This window comes from Macaca nemestrina, chromosome 4 (genome assembly GCF_043159975.1).
Source record: "Macaca nemestrina isolate mMacNem1 chromosome 4, mMacNem.hap1, whole genome shotgun sequence".
Taxonomy (NCBI): Eukaryota; Metazoa; Chordata; class Mammalia; order Primates; family Cercopithecidae; genus Macaca; species Macaca nemestrina.
The window spans coordinates 115,385,465-115,394,590 of NC_092128.1; the positions used below are offsets into that span (position 1 = coordinate 115,385,465).

General features: G+C 49.8%; 1 long non-coding RNA gene and 1 other non-coding gene across 2 annotated transcripts; both read right to left on the bottom strand.

Annotated features, from left to right (window-relative positions):
• Positions 1–3,686: 3,686 nt before the first annotated feature.
• LOC105494226 (uncharacterized) lies at positions 3,687–8,231 on the bottom strand. The gene is made up of 5 exons (XR_011622353.1): positions 7,823–8,231; positions 7,332–7,408; positions 5,033–5,102; positions 4,492–4,716; positions 3,687–3,976 (listed from the first exon to the last, which is right to left on the bottom strand). It is a non-coding gene; the product is annotated as an uncharacterized lncRNA (long non-coding RNA).
• On the bottom strand, positions 6,374–6,506 carry LOC112428951 (small nucleolar RNA SNORA9). Its single transcript, XR_003021027.1, has one exon. It is a non-coding gene; the product is annotated as a small nucleolar RNA SNORA9 (small nucleolar RNA).
• Positions 8,232–9,126: the final 895 nt, after the last annotated feature.

A 9,126-nucleotide genomic window follows, 5' to 3' on the forward strand; every position in this document is an offset into this window, starting at 1 on the left:
TGTGAAGGCCACACTGGGGTGTAGATGAGCAAAGCTTCTTGTGTAACCTGCCAAGGACCAGTGGTCCTAGCACTGCAGTTCCCCACCCCAACCACGGGGGAGGGACGGAGGACCCCAGAGCATCCTCTGCATAGGGCTGGCCTTCAGTGGGACCCCTAACTGTCCTCTGCCTTGTACTTGCATCCAGCTGATCCCCCATAAACCCAGTGAGGACCAGGCATGTGCCTGGAGCCCTGGGGACCTCATCTCAGAGCTGCTGTCCCTGCACTTTGAAGATGAGGCAGCGCATTTGGGGAGCGGCTGCATTTGGGGAGTGGCCAAAATCTCCAAACACTGCATTCCTGACACTGGGTGCCCGTCTCCTGAAAGAAGTGGGAGGGGTGCAGTTCTCTTAGCCTCTAGGCAGACTGGGGAAAGTTCTTTCTCATCCCAGGACAGACTGGGGCAGGTCACACCCATCCTCTAAGAACACTGGGGCAATTCTCTCATCAAAGGTCCTCTAAGAACACTGGGGCAATTCTCTCATCAAAGGTCAAATGGACACAGTTCTCGCTCATCCTACAAATAGACTGGGAACATTTCTCTTTCACCCCTGCCCTCATACAGGGAGGTCAGAGGGCGGACTCCAGAATTCCCAAACTTCAGTCATTCATGTGCTGCCTTTGAGATTTGTTGTACTCGTAAGCACTATTTTAACTATTGTCTTTCAGTCATCCCATTTTTCAAACTTCGAAGTAACGGATAGGCAAGTTAAGGTTATTTTTTTCTCTCAAATACCTTAAAGTGAAAGCATTCCTGATAAAACTGAAAGTATCCAAGTACCTAATAAAACTGAGTCATGCACCATCTGCGATAAGGGACCACTGGCCTGAAAAATCCCCAAATTTGTAAGTGGGCAGCCTCTGGCTCCACCCTGGGCCAGACCTGGGGCTCCTCTTAGGCAAATTCAAATTCAGTCCTTCCAAGCTCTGACAAGTGTGGTCTCCTCTCCACCCCCAGGCTCTTGGGCTGGTGCTTTTGAAGGGTTTCCCAAACCTACACTCAAGTCTGGGAATTCTCACCCAGACTCTTGCCAGCTCATCTCCCTTTTCAGTTTCACTTCCCCAACCCCCAGGGAGTCAAGCCAACCAATGGAACCAACATGGCTGTGTTCCAGGAAAACGTTAAGGACACCGAAATGTGAACTTTGCAAACTTTTCATCTGTCACGTAATCATACTATTTTGGGTTTCCCCCCTGCCACTAATGACTTAAAAATGTCAAGACCACTCTTAGCTCAGAGATTTGGCCAGCAGGAGGAGTTTGCCTGCCCTTGCTTTAGACGCTGCTGGTTGCTGGGACCCTGGTCCTTCCTTGGTAGTTTGCACAAATTTGCCATGCATTGCCTCATTTGATTCTCATGACCCATGTAGGAGTTACTGTTATTTTCGTTTTACATCTATTAAAACTGAGGCCAAGATGACATCACTGCAAAGGAAGTTCCCTCCTGGGTCAACAGACCTCTGGGCCCTTCTAGCACTGAATTCAGTGGGTCCTACTCAAACCCCAGGCAAAGCCAGTCAGTCAGAGTCACGGCCTGGTCCTCAGAAGGCAGGACAAGTGGTAGCTCTATCTGCTAGGGCATCCCCAGGGCATGCTCCTTACAGGGTCTGACTGGTAAAACAGGTAGATAAACAAAGGCAGAGGCTCCTAATGGAAGGACAGCAAGGAGGGGCCACCACCAACTCAAGCCTGGAGGGAGCTGAGGAAACCATCCTGGCCCTGGTGAGTTTCACTCTCATTATCTCATCCGGATCAGTTTCACGATACCTCCCAACACCAAGGCTCCTACTGCTGCATCTACAGTCCCCTTGCCCTCACCCTCCACGATGCAATCTTCAAATCCCAGGCGTGCTCTGTTGGTGCTGACCTTGCAGCAAATCCCCAGCCCCAGAAAAATGTCCCCTTTCAGGGGAGTTGCTTTTTCAGCTCTACACAATGTACCATAACTTAGTATTTGTATTTAAAATTTTTTTACCTCATCTGAGGTGCTACCATTGGGCTAGTTGTAGGGGAATGGCTCTACCAAGGCGCATACTCTCAGAGGCCATAGGCCACACAGCTCAACTGAGCCTGAAAAATCCCCAAATTTGTAAGTGGGCAGCCTCTGGCTCCACCCTGGGCCAGACCTGGGGCTCCTCTTAGGCAAATTCACATTCAGTCCTTCCAAGTTCTGACAAGTGTGGTCTCCTCTCCACCTCCAGGCTCTTGGGCTGGTGCTTTTGAAGGGTTTCCCAAAACCTTCTGGAACTGAGGGTGGAGGCCTGAGAGGCACTGCCATAAGGCCAGCTCCACTCCCTGTTCCATCCCTTTGGGAGGCTATCAGGAATTGCTGTCTCCTGGGATTTTTTTCTAAGCAGGGATGTGAGGCTTCCGGTTCATACCCCACTCCCCCCATGGTATAGCTGCAGACTAGACAATCTGCTCAGCTGCAGTCTAGAATTGGCTCCTCAACAAGGGTAGATGCTGTGCCTCCTGTTGCAGGCCCCTTTGGGTGCTTTTCCATTCACTGTCAGTAGTAAATTGAATGTAAGTCACTGGAGGCTGGGTGCGGTGGCTCACGCCTATAATCCCAGCACTTTGGGAGGCCAAGGCAGATGGATCACCTGAGGTCAGGAGTTTGAGACCAGCCTGACCAACATGGTAAAACCCCATTTCTACTAAAAATACAAAAATTAGCTAAGCGTGGTGGCATATGCCTGTAATCCCAGCTACTTGAGAGGTCGGGACAGGAGAATCGCTTGAACCCAGGAGGCGGAAGTTATAGTGAGCTAAGATTATGTTACTGCATTCTAGCCTGGATGACAGAGCAAGACTTCATCTCAAAAAAAAAAAAAAAAAAAAAAAAAAAAGGGCTGGGCGCGGTGGCTCACGCCTGTAATCCTAGCACTTTGGGAGGCCAAGGTGGGTGGAGCACGAGGTCAGGAGTTCCAAGACCAGCCTGGCCAAGATGGTGAAACCCTGTCTCTACTAAAAATACAAAACTAGCTGGGCATGGTGGTGGGCGCCTATAATCCTAGCTACTTGGGAGGCTGAGGCAGGAGAATCACTTGACCTGGGAGGCGAATGTTGCAATGAGCTGAGATCATGCCGCTGCACTCCAGCTTGGACAACAGACTCTGTCTCAGATTAAAAAAAAAAAAAAGTCACTGGTACTTTAATGGCTCTATTTGTCAGGCCTTGGCCTGCTGCAACATTCCTTGACAACATCACCAACACCAACCTGGGGCACATCACACATATTAAGGGTATTACTTCTGTAACTTGTTTGAATGCTTAGGTGAATACCTAAGACGATCTAAAGAGACAGAATGTCTTATCCAGCCAACCATCAGATGTTCCTGGAAACCACTCAGGATCTCAAGGTAAGGCTCCTGATGACAGTGCCTTTGTGCATCACCACCCTACTGCAGAATTCAGCCAGTTGGCCTTGGCTTGTGAACTCTCACCGCAGTTTGCCACTGTCAGTTGAAACTGGTGGCACATGCACATAAGGTGATCAGAGTTCCAAGTGGCTATCTACAAGCATGACCATTGAGAATGGTGAAGTATTTGGGGATCCCTTGGACTTAGCTGACAACTCCTTCAAGAAGACACAGGGTCTTCCTTATCTTTGCTTATGGAAAGAAGAGGCAGGACTAAATCACATATTTAAATCCATATTTATTAAATAGCCCTTGTTTTTCATTCAGGAGATACCAGAAGGGCCCAGGTCCTGGTGCACAGCAAAGCTTCTCATTCTGGAACAGAGAACCTGGCACCCAAACCTAGGGCCAGAGGTCTGTCAGACCCATAGGCCAGGCCCAGAATTGGAAATTCCTGACTCCTTCCAGAAGGGCAGCAAACAAGGTTTCAAACTTGCTCAATTAAGGTGCCAAGACTTGCATTCAAATTCAGCTCCACTCATCAGCAGATGTATTAACACAGGCAGGCCTCATCTGTAAAAATGAGATGAGAAACACTTCACAGACCTGTTGTGAAAATTAAGTGACATAATTGACACAACTAGGGATTATTACAAACCCCTATTGCCATCAGCGGCAACAAGAGAACTGAACCCTACTTACCAACTCCTGAACCCACTCCCACCATGAGCTGAGAGGCCTGTGACCAACCTCAGTGGCAGCCCATGCCCTTTCCAGGGACTGAAACACTGGCCACTGACCTAAGGTTACTCCAGAGAAAAGACTATGTATGTTGAAACCAAATCACAAAAGCAGTAAAATACCACCCCCAAGAATCAGGGTTCATGAGTCCAAACACTAGACAACTGTTTGTCCCAAAATAGTCTTGTGAGCTCAAAGACAATGAACTTTTCTGGGATTCAATCACCTGACTTACAATACGGGAAGATCAAAATAAGGCGATGGTTTTTGAACTTTTTCTAGCCAGGTGATTCTAAATAAAACAGGAGTGAAGTGACTTGCTAGGTGAGACCTTCCTGCACACTTACCCCTGCACAGGTTCCAAGGAACAGCCTAGCAGCCACTGAAGGTATCTTCTCTCAGGTCAGGTCCCCTCTAGCTCCGGCATCTCAGGATTGCTGCTGTAGAAACACTGAGGGATGGCAGGTACTCTTGTGCCATGTGCTGGGTCAGGGACACAGAGTGGAGCCACTGGTGAGAGGTGGCTGTCAGGAACTGGCAGCTAACAAGGTCGCCTCCCAGTTTCATGGACACTGGTAGAAAATACAAAATTCCTCGATTAGGGACAAGGGATCATTGATTATTCAAAGCAATAGCAATAGCCAGAGCATCAGCATTTTCTACCACCCTCCCAAGCCCCAGTTCCCATAGGGAAGTCAGAGGCACCTGCCTAGGCCATTGGACTACTACAGGAAAGGAGTGCAGGACTCTACCCTTTCATAACGCACAGCAAGAATGCCTGCTCTCTGCTCTGGAAGAAGGTACTACCTTGTATGTTCCAAGGCTGTCTGCTGCACAAACATCCTTGAAAAGATAATAAGGAAAAGGGGTAGCCAGTGCTTTACTCACAAGATTGCTTGAACACGAGACTCAAGGAGGGACCTCAGCAGGCCTGGGGTGTTCAGCAACTGTTCCTGGCCTGAAAAGACAGAATCAGCTGGAAGCCTCTACCTTTAAGAGAGGCGACCCCACCACCCAAAGGAACACAGGAGCTGTGCTGCTTGTGCTATGCCCAAGCCAGCAACACTCTTCCCATCCCAGTCAATCCTTTTTTTTTTTTTTTTTTTTTTTTTTTTTTTTTTTTTTTTTGAGACGGAGTCTCGCTCTGTCACCCAGGCTGGAGTGCAGTGGGCGGATCTCAGCTCACTGCAAGCCCCGCCTCCCGGGTCCACGCCATTCTCCTGCCTCAGCTTCTGGACTAGCTGGGACTACAGGCGCCCGCCACCTCGCCCAGCTAGTTTTTTTTTTTTTTTTTGTATTTTTAGTAGAGACGGAGTTTCACTGTGTTAGCCAGGATGGTCTCGATCTCCTGACCTTGTGATCCACCCGTCTCAGCCTCCCAAAGTGCTGGGATTACAGGCTTGAGCCACCGCGCCCGGCACCCCCAGTCAATTCTTTAACACACCTAACACCAAGACAAGAACTTGAAGGCATCCATCTCCTTCCCACCGGCTTCTATATTCCACTCAGGCTGCAGGATGAGAGAGGCCTGGCATCAAACCCTGATCTGCTGGTTTGTGGCTGGGCAACCCTGGACCTTGGGCCCCTCATGTGTACTGAATTTAAACACAACCTCATGGTGATACCTCAAATATTTAAAACAAGAATTAAGAGGTCTGGGCAAAATAGGTGTTCAACATTAGCACCTTCCTCTTCCATGAGTTTTTCCTTTAAGATGAGTACACATTGACCTCACCCTCCACTAGCTCCTGGGGCACTCAGCCCCTCTGCAGAACTGAGACTTTGGTTCTCTTTGCTTTGCCTTGTAAATATCCTGTTCATGAGTCTCTCAGGGCAGGACTCTTCCCTGTTATTCCTCTCCACTGTTTCAACTCCTACCCTTACCACCTCTCTTGGCTTCATTCTCAACTTTTAAAAGACTTTTGCTTTAAGTGTATAATAAAATAAAATTTGTACTGAGCCTGGAGCATAGCAAACACTCAGAATTCCCTTTACCTTTCACTCTAGCATCGTCCAAAACAACTTCCACAGCGACAGAAATGCCCTCTAATCAGTGCGGCCCAATATGGTAGCTACTGGCCACCTGTGGCTACTGACCGCCTGAAATGTGGTTAGTGTGAAAATTAAATTAAATTTAATCATGCATACCAAGTGGCTGCCACATTAGATGGGGCAGATCTATATAAGGCCCAGCTCTATACAAGACACCAGATCCAGGAGGGAGCCAGTCATTGTCTGAAATTTCTATAACCTTGCTCTGGATGGAGCAGAGCAAGGCCTCAAACCGTTTCAAAACTGTTCTAGCAAGCACTGAAGGAATGCATAGGGTCACCGCAGACCCAAGCACGCTGGAGGCTTGCTACCCTCATTCACCCAAATCCCCCACACTCAAGGAATCTGGCAGCCCACTCTCACTAAGCACCAGTCCCTGCTGGAGGCTGTGGGAAGAGAACAGAGTTCAATTAGGCACCTGAGCTTGGTTCCAGGAGCCCAGAGCTACTGATGACTCTCAGGGAAAGATCATTTCTGGCTAAGGAAGAAGGGAAGGTGTCTTGGAAGAGATAAACTTACTAAATTATTAAATAGATCAGACAACACGAACTAAACTTCCACATTATTCTATGACACTACAATTCTAGCATGGCTCTTCACTGTGACCAGAAACATCCTTATTTATCATCATGTAGTTAATATAAATGCAGCCTTTTCCCCTTTATTTTTCTGTCATGTATCTTTTTTTTTTTTTTTGACACAGTGTCTCGCTCTGTCGCCCAGGCTGGAGTGCAGTGGCCGGATCTCAGCTCACTGCAAGCTCCGCCTCCCGGGTTTACGCCATTCTCCTGCCTCAGCCTCCCGAGTAGCTGGGACTGCAGGGGCCCGCCACCTCGCCCGGCTAGTTTTTTGTATTTTTTAGTAGAGACGGGGTTTCACGGGGTTAGCCAGGATGGTCTCGATCTCCTGACCTCGTGATCCGCCCGTCTCGGCCTCCCAAAGTGCTGGGATTACAGGCTTGAGCCACCGCGCCCGGCCTCTGTCATGTATCTTACGGCTCAGAAATCACTTCTGAACGAGTAAGTAAGACAGGACACATGAAGTAGATTTCATTTTCCCCATGAAATAATGGTTCAGAGAAAACGCAGGCCTAGTTCCAGGAAGGCAGAGTTGGGGTCTTTGCAACGTGATTTACCGGGGCATCTTGCAAAACAGTTGCTGTGACAGTAAGCTCTTCCACTTTGAGACCATCACCTCAGCCAAGGCTCCCACCTAGAAGGGAACAAATGTAGTTAGCTCCAGCTTGTGCCTCTGAACCATTATTCAGCTCTAGCTCCATGCAACGCCTGGCCCACTCTACAGCCTCTCTTGAGGCAGGTCTACACACCACCCCATGCCTTCCGGTGAGGTCCCTCCAGACCACACGTCTCATACCGCCCACTGGGGTCCACCCACGTCATGCAGGAGAAGCCCCATTTCTCTGCTGAAAGAGAAGCACGAGGTTACTTATCACGTAACCCCCGAGTCTCCTCCGGGGAAAATGTTCCGAACGCGCTCAACCCCGTCTTGCGAGGAAGTAGCACGTGTAGTGAAGGCTTGGGCTCCAAGAACTACTGGTGCCCCCACTCACTGCGGCCCAGCCTCCCACGCCGCCCGCCACTCAACCCGATCCCCCACGACCCCTACCTGGGCTCAGGAATGGTCAGGCAACACGTGAGGCCCAGGATTGCGGTGGATGACTATGCTGCAGAAGACCAAGCCGCGGCGAGTACGGAGTATGGAGTACAGACGCCGCCAGCCAAGACTGACGCCGCGCGCTGCGCCGCGCACCTCGACGTCACCGCATAGTCCCGCCCCGAAGCCGTGCGCGGCCCGGGCCACAGCGTTTGGGGCAGATTACGTCACTCTGCCGCGGGCGGTCGCTTGGTGGGGTGCGGTGGGCCGTAGACTTTAGGGTCCTGGGGCTCGACCGCGCTATGTCCTGAGGCGTCAGCGGAGTCTTTCGACCGCCCTCTGTTATCCTCCTTTAGTGACCAGAAGACTGGAGTTACGTAATCTGCCCCTGCCGCTGAAAGGACGGAGGTCTGACTCTGTGGCCTGGAGGGGCGCGTTGAGCCCCTAATGGGTGGTGCCTTCCTGATGCGGCCGCACAGGAAGGGCTGGGCGGAATCCAAGCACGAAGTGGATGTGGAGCCTTGGGAATGAACAGGAGCCTGCCGGTGGGAAAGATGATGCAGGTGGAAGGGCATATACAAATTATACATAGGGTTTAATTTTCCCTGCGGAAAATAAGGGACGAGAAACCATCCCCCCTCCCTTTTTCTTTCAAAATTTCAGCATCTCTCCTTTCCAAATGTACTCAAGTCTTTTTCTTCTATGGCTAGGTTCAACTCAGGAGTGTTTCTTGGGAGCCATCTCCTTGAAGTGTAATTGTTGGCCGGGTGCGGTGACTCACGCCTGCAATCCCAACACTTTGGGAGGCCGAGGCGGGCGGATTACAAGGTCAAGAGATCGAGACCATCTTGGCCAACATGGTGAAACCCTGTCCCTACTAAAAGTACAAAAATTAGCTGGGCATGGTGAAGCGTGCCTGTAGTCCCAGCTACTCAGGAGGCTGAGGCAGGAGAATCGCTTGAACCCGGGAGACGGAGGTTGCAGTGAGCCGAGATCGCGCCACTGCACTCCAGCCGGGAGACAGAGCGAGACTCCGTTTCAAAAACAAACAAACAAAAAGAAAAGAAAAGGAAAGAAAGAAATGTAATTGTTAAGGTACGAAAGGGCCCAGAGTCCGGTTTCTTAGGAGGACAAAGCCTTAACTTGTCCCCTGACTCCAAATTGCAAAACCTACATAATGCGATGGGCTATCTCTACTTAGCTGTATACAAAAAGTGAGTTTCTGTCTTTGTGTTGCCTTTAGCAGGTTGCATGTGATGTACAGCATCACAATCTGGTTTAATACTTATTCAATAATGGTTTTCTGTCTCTTCTAC